The sequence below is a fragment of the Limanda limanda genome, chromosome 4 (assembly GCF_963576545.1).
Source record: "Limanda limanda chromosome 4, fLimLim1.1, whole genome shotgun sequence".
In the NCBI taxonomy this organism is placed as follows: Eukaryota; Metazoa; Chordata; class Actinopteri; order Pleuronectiformes; family Pleuronectidae; genus Limanda; species Limanda limanda.
In genome coordinates this window covers 1,627,618-1,652,299 of record NC_083639.1, presented here as the reverse complement: position 1 = coordinate 1,652,299, position 24,682 = coordinate 1,627,618, and positions in this window count along the sequence as shown.

The window sequence follows — 24,682 nt, the reverse complement described above, 5'->3', positions numbered from 1 at the left end:
AATACTACTTGCCTAGCCACTTAACCGTCACCCTTATCTAAACCTAACCTGAACATGATCTCAATCTTTTAGGCATCCCCTTAAAATGTGATGACTTATGTTATAAAATATAAAGTACACACACACACACACTCTCCAAAACCTTACCCCTAACCAAAGCCAAGTCTTGATCCTCAGGCCTTTGAGTTTGTGAGAACTGTCTAAAATCTCTTCACAACAAAGCTTTTGAACCAGACATATAAGACATGTCCCAAACACACACACACACACAGACACAAACACACACACACACACACAAACACACACACACACACACACAAACACACACACACACACAAACACACACACACACACACACAAACACACACACACACACACACACACGTATAGGATTACTCAGATGACCAGTTGGAGAGTCAGGATCAGCCCCAGATGTGAAAGCAACCAAATGAAAGATGCAGCTCCACCCTCGTCTCTCCTGAGACCTGATGGTGGTTGAATGTTTCTGCAGAATGGAAACAACAATTGATTCAGAAAAAAACCCTCTTTGGATTAAATTATGGACAAACACTGAGGAAGCTGTAGAGGCAGGACTGTGCAGATCTTTAGCAGGCATGTTTAGCATGTTCACTATCTTAGTTTGAGGGGTTCGCAAGCTAACACAGCAATGGGTGATTGGAATTACATGAAACACTTCATTCTCTAGTTTATGTCTGAATAAATGTTTCCTCCATTTGGTCAAGTTTGAGATGTTAGCATGCTAACACTTGTTTATAGACAAAGTGTGGTTATGTCTGCTTGGAATTACTTTGGCCGGTATTTGGTCAAAAGAGAACGGATGATGGTTCTAGTTGAAAAGTCAAGTGAGGCCAATGTATCAATCTTTATAGAAGTGAATGGCAATCCATCAAATAGTAGTTGACACAATTAACAACAACAAAAAAAGGAAAAGAATCAGGTCTGGAACCACTTACATGATTAGAGAGATACAGAGGGATACAGATTATTGAGCCTTCAGAATTTCATCGCTGTAATATGAAACTCCTGAGATGCTTGTTTCAATTATGTATGATATTAACTTTATGTATAGATGCCATTCTTAAAACATGCAGGGAATTGGGCATGTCCGGATTTGTTACCATGTGACTCTTTTAGAAATGTTCACTTCCCAAAACAAATGAGCTATTCAGTGCCTCATGGGGCTAAGGTCAGCGATCTGGAGTCAGCAGGGGAGCCTAGGACCTCGTGATGAGGAGAAACAAGACATGACATTGTTACCAGAAAACAAATTGCCGTATCGAGCATTCTCACTGGTCCATGAGCCACCCCAGGTGCCTTTAAAGCCAAATAAAAAAAGGCAGCGGAGTGTGATGCAGAGCCCACTGCAGGAGTGTGGGAGGGCTCCCCTCCTGGCATTGTAGGTAACAGGTCAATCATATCTAGTGGATTTGCACCATCCAGCTTGCCCCCATTCACTCAGACAACTTTTGCTTCATAAAGATACTAGAGAAACGCATCCAGAAACACTGGCGTTGGGATATTTAACAAAATAAATTCCTTTTCATACATCCATGATAACATGTGAGCTGTATCGCATTAGTTTATGGAAAAGGTTAATGTGTCTGTGGCAGCTGTGTTAGTGCAGAGCAGTGAGGTCTGGTGCAGGAGTGCAGGCGATGAGAGAGGAGTGGTTTCCATGGAGCAGCTCTGCATGCGGGCGCTGCCGAGACTCGTCCATCCTCCTGAGAGGCGGCTGCGTGGAACTGGCTTAAAAAGATGATGACACTCATATGTCCGCAGAAGACCCTGCACAAATCAGTCTGACTGGATTCTCAATTTAACACAGTCACATGTGTGTCTCTCTCTGTGTCTGTGTCTCTCCCTGACTTGAAGACATTTCCAACGTGTGGTTTTGGGTGTGTTACGCTAGCACATCTTGTCACTCGCTCAGTCTGCTGGAGTGAAGTCACTCGTTTGGCCTCTACTCTTGCCAAGTTTTCATTACTCTCTTTTTCAAGCTACAGTCAAAACTCATGCTTCAGTTTTCATTAACGTCACATTATGTACGTGAATATTGATGTCATCATTGGTGGTATTATACGAGGAGAACACAGTTATCCGTTTAAAGCAGGGTAGCACCCTGCTAATGTTTTAATGTATGATTTATCCAGCCGTAAATCTGGAATTGATATGGTAAGAAAGCTCAGAGAGGATGAAGAGATAATCTGGATGCTCCAGTGGCTGCAGTGATACTACCAATACTGCATGCTTTGCTCTGTCATTCCATGTCTTAATGTGTATCCATTCAAGCATTAATAACTCCTCCACATCACAAATCATGCATCATGTTGAGCGTATTGAACAGCGAGCACTGGAGGTGATGGAGGGGGAGGGGAAGAACAAAGGACTCGGAGGAGATGGTGGGAAAACATGGTGTGTTAGAGGAAGAACAGTGGCTGGTTTTAAAAGCCACAGATTGATCCATTTTCTGATCGCCCCCCCTGCACTTCATATATTCTGCTGAGATGCAGCAAAGCATCCCTAAGAGAAGGAGGAAAAAAGAATGTGGGAAGGAGGAGGGAGGATGGGAGGGGAAGTAGGAGGCGAGGGAGAGGCAGCAGAGAGCACAGGGAGGAGGGAGCGTGGTTGCGTCTGCCGGTGCTGTCATTCTGCTGCTGCGCGGTTCGACGGCAGGAGGGTGTGCTGAAGGGAGGAGGAGTGTGGAAAAACTGAGGAAAGGAGAACAGGGGAGAAGGAGAGAAAGGGAGCGCCTGGGCAGCACTGCAACAGCTGCAGCCGCAGCAGCCTGTCGGAGGGAAAGGAGGCAGAGGGAAGAAAGAGAGACTGCAGGATTGCCTTGAAGGAAACATATTTTTTTTTGCATAGGAAGAAGGGTTTGTGTGAGGAAGCCTTATTTCTCCCCACTCATGCTTTTCTATATGGTCTCATGCAGGGGGCATGCTTGGAAATAGTGTGAGAGGCAGAGAAGGAGATTTGAAAATGGAAAGGACGGATAGCACAAAGGCATACGGCCAAGCAGATGGCAAAGGAGTTGGTATGGCAGCGAAGAGGGCAAAGTCTGGAGTGCCCCAGAGCACGCAGCGGGGTGAACTGAAGGTTTACCGGGTGGGCAGCTCCGAGGGCAGGATACCGGTGCCATCCAACCTCCGCAAGCAGAGGTCCATGACAAACCTGGCTGTGCTGACCGATGCCGAGAAGAAGTTGCATCTCTATGAGCCAAAGTGGTGCGATGACATGGCCAAACCTGGAGCAGGGCAGACCAAGATGGGCAAGCCAAAGACAGCAGGAGGCGGCCCCGGTGCCGGAGGGGTTTCCCCTCTCTCTCGAAACCTATCCAAGTCGGAACATTCTCTGTTCCAGGGCAAACCCAAGCCCTTCAGCCCTCTGGCTGCTCCCTCTGCCCTGGGCAAGCAGAGCCGCATACCTCGTGGTCCTTATGCCGAGGTGAAGCCCCTGAGCAAAGCACCTGAGGATGGAAAGTCAGATGATGAGATCCTCTCCAGCAAAGCAAAGGCCAACGCTAAGAAACAGGGAGCTGGAGCCGGAGGGGAGTCCGGCTCCAAAGGCCAGGGGGAGGAAGGGGGAGACAAAGCCTTCCTGAAGGTGGACCCAGAGCTGGTGGTGACAGTGCTGGGCGACCTGGAACAGCTGCTCTTCAGTCAAATGTTAGGTGAGTACAGCACAGCAGTCTTGATACTACCACCGTCATAGTATGTGCTACAAAGCCAATGCCACTGCTTCCCAGTGCTTCTCAGAGTCGGCATCACGCCCCCTTTAACCCAGCCACCACACAGCACCTGCTTGCTGCTGCAGACCCACAATTCCCAAGGAACGGATTTTATGCAGCTGAACGACCGTGGGGGGAAAAAAACAGGAAGATGTCCTCATTGTGCTTGCAGAGCATGCTTTCCTCTTTTTATTTGATCTAATTCTTCCTCAGCTTGGCCTTTTCAATGAATGCTCAATGGGTAGTTGAATACCAACGCTACAATAATGCTCCATTGTTCTTATTCCAGCAGGATGTCACTCAGGTGTCTGAGGCTGTGGTGGAATGGAATAGGTTCAATGTGCTTGCTCTCAAAACATTACTGTCTGATTGCATGAAAGAAATCCTGAAGGGTCGTGAATAATCACCAGCGACTGATCTTTTCAAAGCGCTCGTTTGTTGCAACATGTGCCGATGCACTCAAGGGTCCATCCGCTGCTCCACGCATGCTTCTAGAAGGAGAATTGAAACACGGCATGCCATATTGAATTCATTTCAGGCACACATACACATGTTCAGCCTCCTCCCAGCTCCATTCATCTGTAGAGCTCGCTCCTAGGGTTTACACCCTATATACTGCAAGGGTGCAAAAGAAAATGGCTTTCTCTCTGATGAACCTGACCTAGACCCCAATAAGACTTTATGAATACGACTTGATTTCATCACATTTTATGTTTCGTTATTTCCTTTGCATATCAAAGCATTATATATGCTACTTTGTCTTTCGAAACCTAAGGTTTTAACCAAATGACAATCAAATGTCAATATGTTGATATCCGGGCCAATAGTCCATCTTCTGTTCGCTGTAAACTGTTAACAGACTATTTTCTTTTATCATATGAGTCGAATGTTTCTCCACACAAAACGCAAACAGTGTTTTAGGCTCAGACAATATTATGGATTATGTATATCAACAGCTACCTTCTAATGAATGAAGATAAGCTGATAGCGAATGCTGATAGCGAATGCATTTTTCCAATATCTTCAACCCCTCTTGCTATTTACATGACATTTTGGACTACATGGACTGTTGACCTGCAGTCAACCAAAGTCTGCTCAAACTCGATTGGTCAAACTAAAAACAGAAACCAGAAGCTTCTGGCACCAACATCTTGTCCCTACAGATTCCTTATATTCACATGCAGTTTGTAGAGATTATCAGAATGATGTTTCAAGCTTCAAGCCAGTTTTCTTCTCAGCTTTCCTTATTATTGGTTATTGGTTATTTTACACCTCAGATTCTATTTATATTTTCCCGACTATTTAAATACGGATGGCTGATTCATAAACTTCATGGCTCTGGTGTCTAAAGACACAGATGCTTTTAAAACATAAAGAACTGAAACACTTTGCACTAATTCATGTTCATATCACTCATCACAATTATGCCTCAAACATGTCATATAACAACAAGCAGCATTTCATGTACCAATTAAAAAATGTGTCATTCCATAGCTTCAGCATCATCAGGAGTGCATGTTCCCTGTTGCATTTTAATGGACACATCTGTGATCTAATCTGTTATCCATGCTTCGTTAGCCTATATGAACATCTATCACTCACTTTAGTCACAGTCAAAGCCAAGCGAGATGTTTAAACGCTACAAGACACCATTGGCATCAGCATGGAATCATTGGTCGTGTTTCTTTGTGATTTCATTCAAAACCACAAACCCAAATTTCCAGGAGCCATGCATATTTCTGTGCCACGCCCACATCTGCTTTATTCACCTATAATTGTACAAAATTTGCAGCCGAATGCCTCAGGCCGTCACATCTATTCCGCTCTATGTATTGCATTGAGCTCCATGTTGTCTCCCCCAAATCAATTGAAAGCCATTATTTCCCAAAAACGCGCGTTCATCATCCTACTGAATAATTTATCATCATTTACGATGATAATCCCGCTTGGGCCTTTGACACAAGTCAAGTGCTTTGTGCCCCTGAAAGAAGGAAGACTATGGAAAGAGAACATTTTGAGGGAAAGAGAATGGCAGCACTGATTATTGACAAGGGATGGAGACACATATATCTTTTATTTTAATAATAGCTATGTTATGTATTCAGTGAAGCATGCAGTACAGAGATGAAAGCTGTTATTATATTAGAGTCGACGTCTCCATGCATGTGCTGACTGTACTCGTACAGTGGGCATGCCTGTCACTGCAAATAGATCTTTTTATTCATACGCTGCTGTATATTTAGGCCAAGTTAATGCTGAATGTCGACCTCTGCTCCTGCAGTACATCTCATTTTGAGCTTACTGAAAGGATGCCTTTATATCTATAAATAGAGGCTCTGTTGGTTTACCGACATGACATCAAGAATGGTCAACGTTCCTAACAGGCTCCTTTATTAAACTTTGCTAAGTTTGTGCACCATTGATGTCATACAACACCGGAACGCTGCCTCATCACAAGACTCGCCTCCAGATGTTTAAAGGGACTCTTACCTTTGTTGCATTTGAGAATTACAGCACATTCAAATCATCCCGCCTTCCTCCAATGCCCCACCCCCTCGTTCCCATCCGCGGTGTTTTTTTGAAGAAACTTTATTTACAAGCAGACTTACAACCTACTGCCTCCGCGCACGCACGTGAGTTTTTGTTTACCAAAGCAATGGATTGGGATTCAGAAGCACCAGTAAGTTATATACATTTACATTCACATATGATGACGGGCCCGAATGCGCCACAAGAAGCAGACGGAAAACCTGCATGTCCATGCAGCAAACAGACAGGCTGTCGGCCAATAAGGTCCTTCGGTCCGAAGAATTTTATTGGTTGAAGTTTTCACTAAATATTATGAGAGTGAAATAATTGTTTGTTTTTACTCCTGGTGGGTCTGTCTTGCATTTTAGAGTGTCATTACCTTATTAATACCAATTTAACCTTATCCAAAAAAAGTGTACAAATGCAACAAAGGTAAGAGTCCCTTTAATAAAAACAAATCCACCTCTTTTTTGAGATATAAGTCGAAGTGTTCACGCTTTATTGTGCAGAAACTTCTGTTTAACTCCTCCCATTCATGTGGAGCAGTGGAGTTTGCACCGGGAATAAATCAAATCACTTTCCATGTTTTTTTTCAATGATGAACTTACTATGACAAATATACGTCAGGTTATTAGGATGTTATCAGAAAGAGTCATATCCACTGAGACAGCAGTAGATTTAAGTGGTGCAGGCAGCAGTACTCATGGAAACGCTCTTTTTTCCTCTTCTTTTCTCTAGACAATGAGGAAACGAGCAAACCTCATTTCAATGTAATTGTATGTGATCTGTCATGCAAGATGTCCACAAGCAAAGCGCTGGACCTCAGAGACTGTATATAGACTCACAGAGGAAAACACACTCCTCCTGCAGGACAAGAAATAATCATAGAGCTCTGCAGGCGTGCAAGGTCACAATGTTGACTCTCAAAAGTCCGAGCGAGAGGTCATTGTTAAGAATTTTTGGATTATGTATAAATTGGATCACATGGAGGAAACGACATGCAGCCTCAGATCTAAATTGTTAATTCCTGTGTCTCTCTCTTTGCTTCTTATTACTTGTAAGAAATGTTATGCAAGAGAGAGAAGTTTGGGTGAGATGGAACAGGAGCACGTAGACTGTAGTCTTGTCTTTATGATCAGCAACACAGATAAAAACACAAACTGATATGAAAACATTTAGATAAAGAGGATAAATGCCTTCTCAAACCAAACCAAACCTGCAGTCACTGATCATGCAGCTGCAAACATGCTTTATAATGTGTGTGTGTGTGTGTTGGGTTATGTTATATTGTCTTTGTAACAATGTACTTGTTTGAGATTAAAATAGCCTAATTAGGGACAGGGATTCAAAATAAGCCTTGGCTACATATCCTTTCCTATCCTACAAACGTGTACAATTTCATCTCAATATTCCCTATCAAAATAACAAATGAATACAAAATCTGAAATGATTTGATGCTACTACTTTCAAATAAAACTTTAGCCAATGCTGCAACACAACAGCACAACACAACATGGACCAGTGAGCCACTTTGTCTGCAGTCATTAAGCTGAAACAATTTATTTTAAATTCTATTTTGAATATGAACTGTATGAGAGGGGAATTTAAAAAAAGAAACCGCCCACTTTTTGCTCCTTTGTGAACCTCTGAATGTTTCCTCTTATCCCAACCCACACACTAGTTTCCACTGTTTCACCTGCTGTTGTGAAAAACTCTCAGCTACAAAAACTTCATCCTCCTCTGAAGCAGTCTCTCGTTTGTTTTCTGTTCTGTTCCTCAGCGAAATAAGCCTTACAACAGACTGTGATAAAGTAAATCTGTGTTTCCCTGATCATCTTGTTTAATCATGAAAATTATGCTATTGTAAAGATTGAATTGGCCCAACATCAAGAACATATAATGCTTTTCTGAGGTTAATTATCGAGGGCCTCTGACAAATTTGAGAATTAATACTGCCCGACTTTCTTCTGCCTCTGCTCTGTGTAAATATGGAGCACTTCCTGTGGTGTTGCATCATTCATGGGTCTTTCCCGCTTTAGATCTGCTTCAGTATTCTGTCCAGGCTTTTCCTGACTCTGTATTTGAGGCATCACTGCAATGCAGTCTGCCAGAGGACTGTCATTCACTGCACAGGAAGCACATTGAATACAGGATATACTGCTAAATATATCCAATACAGATGTAGCTATTCTTCCCTGAATAGAATAAGCAGCATTACAGAATAAGAATGTGAATACGTGGCTGTGATGTGATCGAGTCAAAGATTTTTTTCCCAATATTTGATTGCAGCCATTATAACATGATTATATTGTCCCTATAATAGTTCAGTAAATGAAATACCATAGTTTTGGTGAGTTAAAGCACACGTCACAATGCTTGTAGAAAGAACTTGTGGGTAAACATATATAAGTCAGCAAATAAGAAATATAAACATCATAAACCTAATTTCTAGTTGAACGTTGTCGGGGGAGGAGACACTAAATTAACTCTCAATAACAGTTAAGAATCTCACAATTAAACCAGATCAACCACCCTCGACGACCATTGAGCAGATCTCACATATTTACTGTTTATCATTTATTCAATCGCATTGTGAAAAATACGTGGAAAAAATGTTTTATGGATTTGATTGAAGGATGTTGCTGAGAAATACTGTGGATGACACTGATCATGGAATGACATCAAAACCCTGTTAGTGTCCAAAATCACTTATTATTTCTGCTAATAATCCCATAATGCAACATTTGTTAGTTATTTTGCGAAATTATGATTTATTCATTCATTTTTAACTTCATGCTTGTTACACCATCAACTGATCTTTCTGTTATCAGGAGTAGTGAATAGAGTAAAGTGGTTCTTGACACAGCCACTGATATAATTCGATTGGTGGATCTTTCTCATGATAATTTCAAGATCTTTGAACCTGACCTGACCTGTTGTTCTTGTGCACTAGTGAATCAATTAGCAAAGATTTCTGTTCCGTAAAACAATTTCAACATGGGGGAAGAGCACGGGTTCAATAATCTCAGAGTTACAGTTTAATAGTGTTTGCTTCTGTCCAGCTCAGACTCATAAATCATAAATGACTGTGCTTGTCAATATTGTATATGTACAATACACAACCATATTGTATTATATTAAGATGCACATGCTTCCAATAGACCTAATTGATAGTTTCTTCTCTGTCTGAAACCATAAATTTGAGTCTTTGGAGTTTATACTATTAAAATCTGTTTATATACAGTGCTGGAATGAACAAGCCCAAGTTTCTTTACACACTGGGCCCCACATGTCTACTTCTAGTTTGCATAAGGGGTCATGCATGTGGTTTGAATCTGTTTATTGTGTGTGTGACGCTCACAGTTCACACCCTCTAATTATTCCAGCAGCCTCTTATGATAACACCACATTATTTGACATACACTCCCCTGACATCCTCGCCTCTTCTGCAGCTTTTTCAGTTTAATGCACCACATGTAATGTCTCTGCCTGAAGGGGTTTAGTCTCCACACGCTTCAGGGGGAAAACCCCACCTCCTCTCCGATTGTCTCACTATCTGCAGCTGACACAACAACACTCCTAATTGTCCTGTGTTATTGAGGTGATTTGGTCACGACCCCATGACTGGACACTTTACATTGCACACAGCTGAGGTGTGGGGAAATGGCTCTTATTGCTCTGACATCACACTCTTCACATCAGAAAAATAAAGCACTGTACCTGACAGTGGACAAATACCTCAAAAGAGATCCTGGTGTGGCATGAATACATCCCCCTGGCGGTCGAGTAAGTCGCAGTCCACCTTTCAATATTTCATTTTCAGGATGTACCATGTCAGAGCAGAGGGGGGTAGAGCCGGAGTGAAGCGGCCCATGGAGTGGGATTAATCTGCCTAATGATGTGGATGTACTTTGGCTGCGCTTTTACAAGGAAGACACCTGTCACATCAGTCCAGACACGAATAATACGAGCATGTGCAGCCAATAAACCTGTGTTTTCCGCATGACCTCTCCTAAAACACACACACACACACACACACACACACACACACACACACACACACACACACACACACACACACACACAGAGTAAAACCAAGCAAGGCTGAATCTTTAATAAACGTTTGCTGTGCATGACTGACCCCCAGACCCGGAGTCTCAGAGGAAACGGACGGTGCAGAATGTCCTCGACCTTCGCCAGAATTTGGAGGACACCATGTCGAGCCTGCGGGGGTCCCAGCTCAGCCACAGGTAACCATCTGCATTTGAATATGTTGTATTGCTCCTTAATGTTGCGTCCCACCTCCCTGGTTAATATCAGGTTTAAACCACAGCAGTGCATTTTCTGTTGATAAGATCTTAGGTTAAAACAATAGAACAGAATGCTGTGTATGATTTAACCTGAAAGGAAACAAACTCAATCGTGAGCTGGCTCGTTGGATCGATACATAACGCACTCATGTGTAAACAGACGCTTGGAGACTTGCCACCTGTTGCCATCTGGCTTCCATCCTTCTCAAACAGCCTCTTTTTCTTGGTCGTGACCTCATTCCAAAGCATTTATCTGTTTGGCTCTCGCAGGCGAAAGAGCCCCCCCCCTCCCGGGCATCCATGTGTTGCAATGACCACAACATAATCAGACACTGGCAGAGAACAAGTCTTTATTTCATTTGGACGTTTAACCTTGGAATGAAAAATGCTTTGTTTAAAAAATAAGAATGGGGTAAATTGATGTGCATATATGGATGTTATCTCACATTCCAGAGTATTTCTACACTAACCCCCAATCAGTTATATCTGTGATTTGAAACAGACTTTGTTCACACAGCGTGGTCCAAATCTGTCAAAGATAAGTTTTGAGTGTCACCGTAATGTATCTGTCTCCCAGAGATTCTTATTAATCACTTCTTTAATGACATTCAGTAAAATAAATACAGTAAAACAGATCTTTTTAAATGTATGTATAATATTGGCAACCATGGAATCGTCTCTTTCAATTGCTTTGAAATACTTCATACATACATAATGTTAATAAATGCTTGAGAAGACCCTCATAAAGAGCAGTAGTAATCATTGAGATAGACAATATTTGATCATTCAATCAACGATTAAACAACAAATGTAAAATTCTCCCCTGTCAGCCTCAGTACTGGCACCACTTGGCCTCCATATGGATGAATTATCCATCAACAATGGACAAAAATACCCACATGGTCGTAGCTCTTGCAATATTTATTTGGGTGAGTTGGTACATTATGTAATCGGCAGACCCAGAAGACGCTTCCAGCCATTTGGAGGACATCTCTAACCCTGACCCTGACCCACTTACTGGAGAGAATTGGGAAAACTGGGATGCACGATAATGGCCAATGGTTATAGTGGTGTTGGTATTTGCAGCATCTATAAGGACTGCGGACACGTAAAGTGAAAGTCCTCGGTGTCTGCTTGTGATTGTGACACAGATGCCATGTAAAGACAGATATCAGGTCGTCTTTGTCTTTGGGTTCTGAGATGTCACATTTCTAGCTTCAGGCCCTGGACACAATATGGCAACTGCTGTGTCAGACTGAACAGCCTCTAAAGTGTTTCTGACGGAGAAAGAGACATGTTTTTTTCTCTGGTCTCATCCTGTTACATTTATAATATCGCCAAGAAGTTTTGGTCTGTGGTTTTTTGTTTGTCTGTTGGACGGATGAAACATGGTGGAAGGATGTGATGTAAGAACCCAAAAATGTTGGTTCAGGCCCGAATCAGGGGGCGGATCATGAGATGGATGATTCGAGGACATTTTCCTTAATTTCTTAGAGAATAATTCCTGGATCTCGATAATAAAAATCAGACATGTTTAAGGGCTTGATGTTTATATCGTCTAAATGCCTCAAACATGCAAAGGTAACCCTGGTCCTCCCGCCATGTCTCTCTCCAGCTGCCTGGAAAGCAGTAACGTGGGATATGACAGTGACGAGACCAACGCCCGCAGCATGTCCAGCATGTCCAACCGCTCGTCCCCTCTCTCCTGGCGCCACGGCCAGTCCAGCCCCCGTCTCCAGGCGGGCGACGCCCCGTCCGCAACAGGTGGAGGATACCAGGGGAGTAAGGCCGCCTCCCAGTACACGGCCCACACGATGCCCGCTCGCACCCCCGGCCGCCTCAGCAGCGCCTCACGCATCGAGCTCATCGAAAGCCTGGATGACACCGACCTTAAGTCTGGTTATCTGAGCGACAGTGACCTTCTGGGGAAGAGCCTGCCGGATGACGATGACGACAACCTGGCTAACGGGTAAGACTGTGTGAGGATAAACGTGGGTTTGAGCCTTGTGTAACCATGACGACATGAGCCAGGTAGGGACTGCAGGGCGGCTGGATGCCAGTTTGTCCTCCCAGCCTCTACCTTGTGACTTTGAAAAGGTCAGCGGGCAGTTGTTGTCAAATTTCATTTGGCTCTCGGGAGTCAAGCTGATTGACCTCCTGCTGTTTCTGCTGGATATTGTGTCATGCCACATTTCTCAATCTCTTTTTTATCATTCAACTGGTGCCAACAACTGTCAGTGTAGAGAATTATATTATTCTATCATGGTGGGTTCCTGCTTTGTCTTTGACATCTGACTTGTTGCACTTGGCAGAATCATCAAAGAGCTTTCATCTTCAGTGTGGTTCTTTAAGGATTTCTCAAAGTGCTCATGACAGAGGCAGCTTTTTTTTTGCTGACTCTGCCTGGATGCCACCCGAAGTTTTTTTTTTTTTACTGAGGAGAGAATTATACAGGTTTATACAAAGGAGTATTAAGGCCATATTAAGAAAAAGAAAATCATAGATTTCAAGAATATTGTCATAACATTGCGACAAGAAAGTTGCAAAAATTACTAAATTACAAAAATGAAATGTAATATTCGGTTCGCTCCTTCTTCCTTCTGGATCCAAAGTCTCATTGATTGATTCTTTTGAGAAACTTTGAAACCCCATTTGAATAAAACTGATGCAATCAAGCATTTACTCCGACACACAAAAGAGGCAAATTCCTCGAGGTGCGTTTAGCATCAGGCCATCAGAGGAAGACTGGAACCGAAAGAACAACCTTCTGGTTAGAGGATGACCGGCTCTATCCCATGATCCACAGTTACCACGCCACCTATGCCTCATACAGGCTGATCCTCTGATATCCCCACTCTAATATGACTTCTCATAAATGTCTGACTTTTTCTTGTAAGTTTACAACTTTATTATTTTTCCTTTAAGTGGGCCTGATACTCCGTTGTAGGTTTTGCAATAACCGCCCTCTTGCCTCTTGACTGCGTCTGAATCTTGTGACGACTTTGTCAACAGGTACGGAAGCAACAAAAAGTTTAGATCAGACGTCTGACAATATTGTGTATTTTTCGTGCCACATCTTGCAGTTGCTCTCTTCTTTTGCGCCTCTCCTCCCTGCTCTCTGCCTTCACCCTTTCCAGCCTCCTCTTACAATCTTTTGTGCGTCTTTATCTAATTCCCTCTCTGAAGTTGACAACTGACAGCGAGCGTCAGAGAGAGAGAGAGAAAGAGAGAGAGAGAGAGAGAGGGATGGAGAAAAAGACTGTCCAGGACAGTTCTCTGGTGTGGTTTAGCAGCGTTATCTCTGTTGCACATGCAGTGGGATTTAGGCTCAGCCCCCAGAGTGCTCACTAGGGCCTGCAAGCCAGGTCACGTTCTTACTACAGAGCGCAGTAATAAGAAGAAAAAAATTAAGATGACACATTTTACACTAGAAAAAATTAGAGCAATGAAGAAAAAGTGTTGAAATGAGGTGGGTCAGTTTAAGCAAAGGGCTGAAACAACTGGGAGGATAAAGGAAGGAAGGAATGAATGAGAAATAAGAAGAGTCCTATATATCGAATGATTTTTTTAAATCTCTTCATTTTATCAGCGTCACACTTGGTCATGTGTTTTGTTCACAGCCCAGGGAAGTTGGATTTGGTGCAATTTGGACATATATGTTCCATATTGATCAATTCTGGATTAGCAGGTGACCAGCGCTCTGCAGTAGGGGCGGCTTGGACTCCTCAACACAAGTGACGTTGTTGCTAAGGACAACTGATTCTCTACTCAGTCAAGCTCCACTGAACTTTGAATAAACAGAAAACAGCAGTGGCGGATCAGGGATCTGTGAACTGAGTCCTGCTGCAGGTATTTTCTTGCCACAGCTCTATTGCTGCTTTAATAGTTTGATAGAAAGCTGCAACCAACATTACCACAGGCCAAACAAACAGGCAGGTTTACACCAGGCACTGCACTAGCTTGAAAGAATAGAGAGACATATCGAATAGAAATGGACGATTACCTCCATGTGTACAGGTTTATCTTTTTGGGAGCAGAGAAGTGAAAAGGATCAACTCTGATATGTTCGGGATTAAATGAGGATTTTGTTATTATGGGTCTGTTCCTGCTCGAGTTACATCCACGAACCCGAAATCCACTTAAATCTGACCTGTATTTTGTCCTGTTCCCCGCCGCCGCCGCCGCTCTGCTTTGATTCAAATTCATGTGTGTGAGGTGAACGTTCAACCCCCCCACCCCCCTGCTTTACAACACCACGGGCACCAGAGATGCTAATCATTTTTACGTAACCAGTTTATTTATTTATTTTTAGAAATGCCTTGTCATGCTCAGAGTTTGCCGCCAGTGTCGGCCGTCCCAAGACTCCCTGATTGTTACGGCTGATCCCAACATGAGATTACCACCATTTGCAACAAGAGGATTATGGGTGTGTTAGGATGCATATGCCATAAAAAATAACCAGGCCAAAATTGACAGAGATACAGAAATACCGCTATTTTCTCTGTGACTTGTGCAGGTTGCTTGCTTTTTCTTTCAGGATAAAACAGATCTTTTGTGCTTTACTATTAGAATGAGTTGCAGTGGAAGGTATTCCTTTTCATTTTTGCAAGAATGCTGGAATCCTATATATCAAGAGTTAATCCCACCTCATAAATCCTTTTGGTGTAGATGATGAGCTAATCTTTTTATTTTTTTATTTTATAAAGCAAACCCAACAGCTCCTGCAAAGTGTGGTGAGACATTTGCATTCCTACTGTACATCCCCTGTCACACATTCACAGCTCGGCTCATTGAGAACCATTAGTTACGAGCTCTCGGAAAATAGATCAGGCTCCTCCTGCGTAACCATGGAAACCAGTTGGAAATAGGCTGTTAGAGAGAGGTGAGAAATCGGCTCCCTGTTTTACTACAGCCCCACTTTTAAATTCTCATACATTTCATTGGATTTAATTATCTCTAATTAGCCCCTAGCATAATTAATATAAGTAGAGTGGGATTGTTTTCAGTCTATTAAGCTCGGATTGTCAAACAGCTCAAACAGTCTTAAAAAAGCCACGGTGAAATAATAATAATAATAATAATAATAATAATGTTGTTGATTGCCTCTTTTCACATGAGACGGTTGAATGTTACAGCAGCACATCACCCGTCGTCTAATGGATATTGATTAACCCCCAGCAGACGGCACTGGCTATAGCTAAGGCTAAATGTATTCACGCTGACAGTAATCACTGCTGCTGTGTGTCTGCCTCGTCAATAACCTGAGGCCACATACATCCCAGTTTTCATCGGGGAACAATAGTCTCAGCTCCACAGCGACACACAGACTATTGGTTCATCCCAGTTAAAGGAGACATTATTAACGAGGCCATATATTTATAGCCCTTCTGTTAGAATTGATCTGTTACCAGTTATTATCATTGTAAAGTGTTGTGACATTATAAACCATAAATACCTGAGATAAATAAAACCTTATTTAAACCCCCCTTTACACATATTGAACTTGAACACTATTACTTGATTTTTCACCAATAGGGGCCTGATACACTCAGTGGCAAACGTATCAGACACAACTTTAAAATCAAATTTAATCCAAAACGGCTCAAATAGCCACAAATTGCTGCCTCTGTAGAGATTTCTGTTGATCAGTTCAGCTCATTCTGGCTTCGACCAATGAGCTGAAAGAGGCTTAGATCTAGTAGAGCTGCAGAGTGTATTTGTCAGTGATTCCAGGGATTGTAACAAACCTTCAATAGATATTGATTCACTTTTTGCATTGACGAAGCCCTAAAAATGAGTTTTCTTTGTGGCTGTGCATTGTAATGCAAATAGTGCAAGAAAAAGGGTTTTGTTAGGTTTTGTCCACCTCACTGATGAATCCTACAATATAACGACATCCATTATACTACCATTGAGTTGTATCACTGCCTCTGTAACACTATTAAAATTTTAATAAATCACATTCAACATGTTTGTTGTTGTAGGCCAGTTGTATTAAATTGCACTACGCACAGCGGTTGCTATACGGTCGATTAGCAGTTTCCTGTCGTGGAGAACTGACATTTCCAGTATATTATTACAATTCTTCATCATTCTGCATCTCCCTCATTAGCCTGTCTGCTTGAATCACTGGCTGGCATTTAATGAACTGGAGTTTTCTTTATCTAGTGTCACAAATTTTGATGAGACCTCCTCCTTCTCAGCGAGTGAGATCCACGTGTCGGAGGAATGTCGAGATGGCTTCTCATTTAGCTCCCAACACGTCTGACCACGCCAAGAATCATAACCGTTTCCTGTGGCTACATTCCACACACCGTACTGGCAAAGGTCAACCATCAGTCATATGATATCATCCAACTGCCAGCCATACTTCAAGTGCTGGTTTAAGAGTGGACCGGTAATAACATTTTATTATTGGTGTATGGTTGACTTTTTCCATCTCTGGCGTACGAATTATGACTCCTATTTAGTGTGCAGTGTCATTTCTGTGGTGGTCGGTCAATCATGGTTGATTCTTTACAGGCACTCCGCTGTAGATTGAGTAAGAAGTTTGGTTCCGGTTGATTTCCTATGTCTAATACAGATGTTCCCTGGCAAAGCTACTTGTTTTTTCCATAGTGTCATTCAGTTGGTGGGATGAACTCTAGCCTTAATGTTTGTAACAGAACACAATAATTTCACGGGAGGACCAATATGCATCTGACATATTTATGGTTTATCTTGGCAGGTGAGTAAGTGTGAGATATTGGAAGATATGAATGAAAAACAGGCAGATACCTGTCAGCGTTTGGTTTAGATCCAAACTCTTGACTGAGGATGGAAGCAGCGATTGGGGCTTTCCTGAATTAGAGAGCTACTGATGACCGAGAGCCTCTTACACAGCTCAAGAGCTGCTTTACTTCAGCTTTTATTCCACAAAAACGTTTTTATTTCATCAATCACTCTCAGTACCTGAAACACTAGAACACTAACACTCAGTATCGTTATGACAGAATAATCCATAACGGGTCAGCGCTCTTAAATCAAAACAACTCACAGAAAGGAGCTAAAATGGGGGGAACTTCAGGCCATTATCACTGTTTAAAAAGATGGACGACATGACTGCCCAAATGTGAAGCCAAACTGTCTATATCGCCCCCTAAAGGTCATAAACCCTGCCACCTCTATGTTAGTGGATGGTGGTATTTAATGGGACCTCGATACCACGGCTCCGTCCTCTGATCGCTTCATATCTGAGATATTTGAGCTTCATTAATGGACAGTGGGAGGAAGTGAAGAGACATCCTCCATCTTTACATTCAGTCTCTACATTTAAACATCTAATTTGCCAGAGCCAGGCCATTGTGTCTTCTCTCTAATGTATATGTTGCTATTGTAAGGAGATATTTTGTCATAATATAAAATATAAATATAGAATTACTGGCTCCAGCTCCCCCTGCAACCCTCAACGGATAAGCAGTATGGATAACGGATGAATGAAATGGATGGATATTGCCTATGCTATCGATATGATGGAGAATATTATTTTTCCCTCGATCCCCTAACTGCAACCATATGCTGCTCGTCGCCTGACGGAGAACAAAGCACAGTTCCATCACAGCTGCTGCATACAGATGAGACACTGTGGGAAAAAGAAATGGTGAAGGTGAAACAAAATGGCTCGTTTGCTGTCCTGTTGTCCTCTGGGTAACCGGGGGGGTTTGAGGTAGAGGACTAACACGTATCTGGGGATGTGGACTGTACCGTTTCTCTATTGCAGCACACAGGCAGCAATGCAGTGCAGAGAGAGAGAGGAGCCCCGCTCGGCAGCATCACACCTCTGATCATGCGGCAACATGGCTCGGGATGTGCTGCCATGGCAACCGGCTTCCACTGACCCAGTGATGGGCTGCCTTGTGTGTCAGTGTGATAGCTTTTGAACGAGTGCATGTGTGGAGGATGTGTGGAGGATGTGTGGAGGATGTGTGTGTGTATGTGTACATCGCTCGCTCAGAAGAAATATAAATAAAACAAATAGAAAATGAGAGGGAGACAGAAGGACACTGATGGATTGATGCAGAGAGAGACTGGTGTGAAGCCGGCATGCAAACCACCTAATTACATTGTTGTGTAATTGTCATTGTGGGGGTGAACCGTCTGCCTGACAAGCTATTGTTTTCATGTCCATTTGTGTCTTGTTATTTCCTGGATTAACAGTAGCTCTGCTTGTGGAAAATGATTTACATCAACCAATTCTTTTCCGGAAATCTATTACGAAATTTACTGTCCTCACAAGCACTGCAGTGCTCTCTTTCTCTACATTACTGTATATTGTGGATAAGCCCTTGACTTAGATTTCTCTTCGGGCAATGTCGTTTCCATGGTAACAACAACAAAGCTTTGTAGTGAGTGGATGTGTTAAAGTGCTCAGCGTGTAGAGTGTGACCGTGTGCATGATTTAAAAATACAAATATTGGATTACTTTACAGCCTCTATCATGGAAACTGTACTTATCGACAAACGGGTTCAGTAAAGCACAGAAATGCATTGGTGCAGTCATCTGATCTTGGATCTGTGCCTCTGGCTGTCTGCATTTAATTTCCTCTTCCTGCTTGTGTTAGACCTGTGTTCAGTCACCGGGGGCGACCATGACTGATGAAACCCCACACGTGTTCTGACCCATTTATACTCATCTGTACACGAACTGGGCTGTGGCCTCCCTGGTCCACTTCACTGAGACTTGGGCGCCGTCCTTCATGGGCTGTGGCTCAGTTAGAAGGGGATGTGGTTTTTCTGGCCTCTGAATTCGATGCACACTCATAGGAGGGGACACACATTATTACCTCAGATGAGGAGATGATGTTTTTGTCTTTGTTTGGCTGTTTGTGAGATTTTTCGCTGATTTCCCCTTAAGATGAATTGAATATATTCTGATGCGGACTCGGTTCTGAGGAAGGATCCAGGAATTATTTTAGTTTACTTTGTTTAATATTGCGAGATTGTTCAACATTTCTGTTTATCTCCCTGGGACTAATTCATCGATCTTGATGAAAATGATATATTTCGGAAACTGATATCTATGACTTTGTGAAATTTGCTGTGGCTTCTTTGAATTTTAGGGAACTTGAAAGAGTTATGCATTCTATGGAGGGACATTGTAGTTTGTTTGATTGTTGGCAGGGTAACGCAACAGTTGCTATACAGCTAATCACATTGATGGATGGTATCGGTCAGGGAAAGAACCCCAATATTTGTTGGTGTGGATCTGGATCAGGGGGCAGATCAAGGATCTATTTAAACTTTTTGTTAATTTCTCAGAGAATGACTTATGAAAACAGCATATTTAGAGAACAAATCTTTATTATTGTGTGAGATTTGGTGCAGAACCGACTAAAATGTGGGTTCATAACAGGATTCGTCTTTGCAGAGGTATGTGCTCAAATTATTGCCAATGTTTCCTTGGAGCTGACGTTTCAACGCCGTAGACCACTAGGCAAAAGTAAAAAGCATCTCCACTAGATCCAGCTGTGAGTTACTGTTACACACAGATCCCCCAAGGTCATCATCTGGAGCACATCTGGGGTTAACGTGGAGCTCTCCCTCCCCAAGAAAGGTTGGGAGAAAATACTAGATCCACACATAACCTCACCGTCATCCACCCCCAACACACCAAACCTAACCCCACCCTCTACTTGCATCCTCCGCCACGTGCATAATGGACCATTACAGCTGCACCCCCGGGGTTTGTGAATCATGCCTGTATCATGTCTGCGTGTGGTCACCAGGTTGTGCAGTCTGGATTCCACCAGTGTATAATACTCAGCCCCGGGTGGAAAATATGACACAGCTGCAGTTTTTTTTTCCTACAATGTTATGTTTTAAAACATAAATCATACGGAACCTGCTTAATCCAACGTTGCCCTTTCATATCTGTGTTTGTTGGAGTTGGTACAGGAATATCAGATTATCTGCTTAAAGTGTGACTGCATGTGCGGGTCTGAGCTTTTCCGATTAGTTGTTGCTTTGTGTTGAACTTGGCTCTGCTTCAACTCTGCGTTATCTGACACTGCACGACTCAGACAGCGAACGGTTCAAAATCCAATATTTAAGTCCAATATCAATCAAGTTTTGAATCTGTCTGAGGGGAGCTGAGGTGAAAAAAAAACGAAATAATACACCATTATGCAAGAACAGCACAATATTCCAGACTATCGGGCTGTAAATGTGTCTGACTGCTGGTCTCAGGAGGATTTTTTGCATCAGCTGTTTTTTGGGCAACATCTGTGATGGGGGGGGAGGTTCTGTCTGAGGTCGAGGGAGACTGCATGTGCATTTATTTTTTCCAGTTCGATAATCAGAAGACGGGTCCATTTCCCAGGCTCTTGTGGAGATGGATGGGTCGGTCGGTCCCGGACGCGGCCTCTTAGAGCTTTTTACTGGAATGATTTAACTCTGCTGCCCAGTCCTATTCACCCGGGTGTGGTCGTGCACGGAAGTGGACATCTGAAACTCTTCCTGTTCCACTGAACTAAAGTAGAGGAATGTCTCCTTCTGAGTATCAATGGGTTGAAAAGTGCCATTTTCTTCCAGAGCATAGAGGCCCAACTTTAACTCACAGAGCCTCCTGCTGGATATCTGATGTCATGACACCACATAGGAACTACAGCACAGATCAAATCCAGATTCACCACCTTATTTTAACCTCCTGTAAGATTTACACTTTTGTATTTGGATACTGAATTCCTATTTCATGACTCATATTGGAAACTTTAGCATTAAGAGCTATTGGTTCCACCCAACTTTTTCTTCTTCTTCTTCGTCTTCTTCTGACCTCAGGCTGTTTTCACAGTGCAAACTAAGCCTCTCTGATCCAAGCAAGATAAATCCTAATGCTGCAGTGAATCTCAGAACATGCCCAAAACTTTGTTTGAACAGTTTGACGAAAGCTTTTCTTTTCTTTTTTTTTCCACATGACATTTCTCCCCGTACACGCACAATCCAGTTTATATTCATGTTTCATGTTAAGAGATTGTCAACAGTCCTAGGCCTCATTGTTCACATGGCAACATACTTTAGGCCTCCTATTTATAAAACAAATCTTTTCATCCTGCTCACTGTTGAAAATGGACTCTTGTCTTGGGCTTTTGCACAAAAGAAAATCGAAAACATATATTTTTAAAGGACCTTAAGAGAACTTGAGATTTCATGTATGCTTATTTCCTACAATATATATTTAAAATCAATTTTAGACTCTTGTATTGCATCATAGTTTACTGGTGCCTTCAGTAAACACAGTGAAGGTCCTCACGGTGTTTTAACTCCGCCCTGATGGGCTCAAATCACTGTTTTTACACAGAGTAAATACTGAGACCTGGTGATGCACGGACACACAAGTCAACGACCTGAGCAAACATATGGGATGTTACTGACACAAGTCGTGTGGTTATCAGTTTAGAACAGCTGTTGCTATACAGCACAAACATGACTTCAAGCCTTTTTTAGATAAAAGTGTGTTTAGCATCTTCGCGGCTCGGCTGAGATAAACAGGACACGTGAAAAAACAGGGTTCCTTTCCTTTTGTACTGTAAACTGTTTATTTCAGTCATCTCTATTGGAAAAATGAATGAGCGTCCAAGTTTATGTTTCACTATTAGAAAATACAGTTTGGAAGTAGCCAGGTGGTGTTTAAGCAGAAATGTCTGAGTAAAAAAAAAGAAAGAAGCAAAGCTCGGTCTCTGATTTTGATCAGAAGAGAAAAGTAGAGGCAGACACAACAAGACTGCATCAAACCATCATCTCAGTCTCTTCAAGAGACGTGGGAGGAATTTGTTTGTGTGCGAATCTCGTACAAACACCAACTGCAAAACAGCTGTTTGATTTTCACAAAAAGTAAAAACCACACTCATCTGAAACTCCGTTTATGCTGACTCTGCATTTGTATCACAAAATGTGGCTTGATGTGGAAAAGCCGAGAGAAAACTGTGAGGCTGAAAATAAGTTTGTTCTGTTCAAAAGTGCTTTTGTTGTTGCCTCTGCCAAGGAGGTGGTTTTAACCCATGTCCCTTTTGTTTGTGTGTTTGTAGTTTGAAAGGAAGAATACACACAAAAAACAAACCTCAACAAATTACCACTGAACTTAGTGGAAAGGATGCGTGGGTCCAAATGAGCATTTTTCCACATTTTTTGTTGATTTTCCAGTGAATAATTCATGGGTCCGGATGGAAAAAACATGTGTAGGAAACAGATTTCTCTGATTGTGTGAAATTTGGTTCAGCTTGAATGAATGTCAGGGTTCCGTTGGGCCTCGGCCGAGCTTTCCACTCCACTAAGTGCCGTGCTATAGTCGGTTTGTTTGTAAACAAGAGTACGAAAGAACTACTGGACAGATTTCCACAAAACTTGGTGGAGTGATCTGGTCGGTAAAGAACCCGTTACGTTTTGGTGCAGAACCAGAATTTGAAGGTGGATCCAGGATTTTTTTTCACTTTAACATTGTGAGGTGGGGCTTTTTCTCTTTGTTTGTTTTTTGACATTTTGACTGTTGCATTGATCTTGATGGAAAAAATTGAGACCCATAAGGTAACTGATATCTATGAGTGTGTGACATTTGGTGTAGGCTGGTAAGGGTGGTTGTGAGCTGAGATATAGAATCTCCTTTATGGTTTGTTTGTTTGTTTGAAAGTAGAATTATGCAAAAACTACTTGACAGACAGTCACGAAACTTGTTGGAGGGAACAGGCTTTTTCTTTAACCTTGCGATTTTTCAACATTTTTGTTGATTTCATTCAATAATTTATTGATCTTGACTTAAAAACAAGTCCAATGATTTGAATTTAAATGTGGTTTCATAAGAAGTGGACTTTTTGGCCTTGGCAGAGGTAAGAGAACCCTTCTAGATTTCAGTATCTTCGACTTTTTGGGGAATGGCTCTGTAAAATGAAACAAGTTTTAGGTTATGTACGATCTTTCTTCCTACGTTTCAAACCCAAATAATTCCAGCTGGACTCACCCTGAGCTGACTGTGATTGAAGACGTGTGCTGGGTGTGTGGGATCTCTTTTGGCCCACGGAGGCTTTTACCTCCTGGAGTTTACAGAGCGGAGACTCTGGTGAGGTCATCACCGTGGGTCTGTTCCACTGCTAATGAGAAGGGGGGGGGGGCGGTTTCCAAGGCTACTCATGCCTCACTGGAGGTCCTCGTGTCATGTGTGGTTTCGTGGTTGCCTTTGCAGTGATTCAGACTTTACCTTCAACCGAGTTTTTCCAGCTCGGCCACAGAAGGCAATGTGTGAAGAAAGAGCACGTTTTTTTTTATTTTTAGGGACATCAATTATGGTCATCGTCTCTTAAACATAAAAGGAAGTCTGATGCTTGTAAGGTCTTTTTATGAGCTTTTAAATGTGTCTTCTTGAAGTTTAAATCCTTGAAAATGACCCAACAAATCCTTACTTGACAAACAGCCAAAGCTATTTTAATCTCTGAGATTTATTTTTTGTTCAGCTTGAGACGGACCCGACACTGTTTATATTGGATTTCGGTGAGTTTTAGTGACTCATACTTAAAAACAACAAGAAGAGAAAGAGAAAATGCCAAACAACCTTGGAGAAAGTAGCTCTTAATATCCGTTAATATCGGCCCAGAGCTTTTGGCTGAAGTGGAAAAGTTTACTACTTAAGGACCCGATTTGTTGAGTTTACAAAATAATCTTGATGCCACCGATTGACTCAAAAGCAAATTAGAGCTATAGCTGACCAGGAAGTGCATTCACAGTAGTGCGTATAGATGTGTCTGAGTCGAGGGAGAGTTTCTGGGGCTGTGTGTCTTCGATGTAGGGCCCCCCCCCTCAGGTCCCCTTTGCCTGGGGCCCCAAATTCCCTTGAAAAACTCCTGCTGATCGAAATGTGCAAACAGTTTGATAAAGACAATAAACGTATCGATTTATTTGTTTGTAGGGGAATCATTTATGCAAAGTCATCATAAACTTGATAGATTAACCGTTGCTGGGTAATCGGATTACATCACCATGGATGATCGTGACAGCTTTTTATATTTGAGGTCACTTCAGTCCGTTCATCTTCATCTTCCTCTTATTCATCTTCTTCATCTTCTTCATCTTG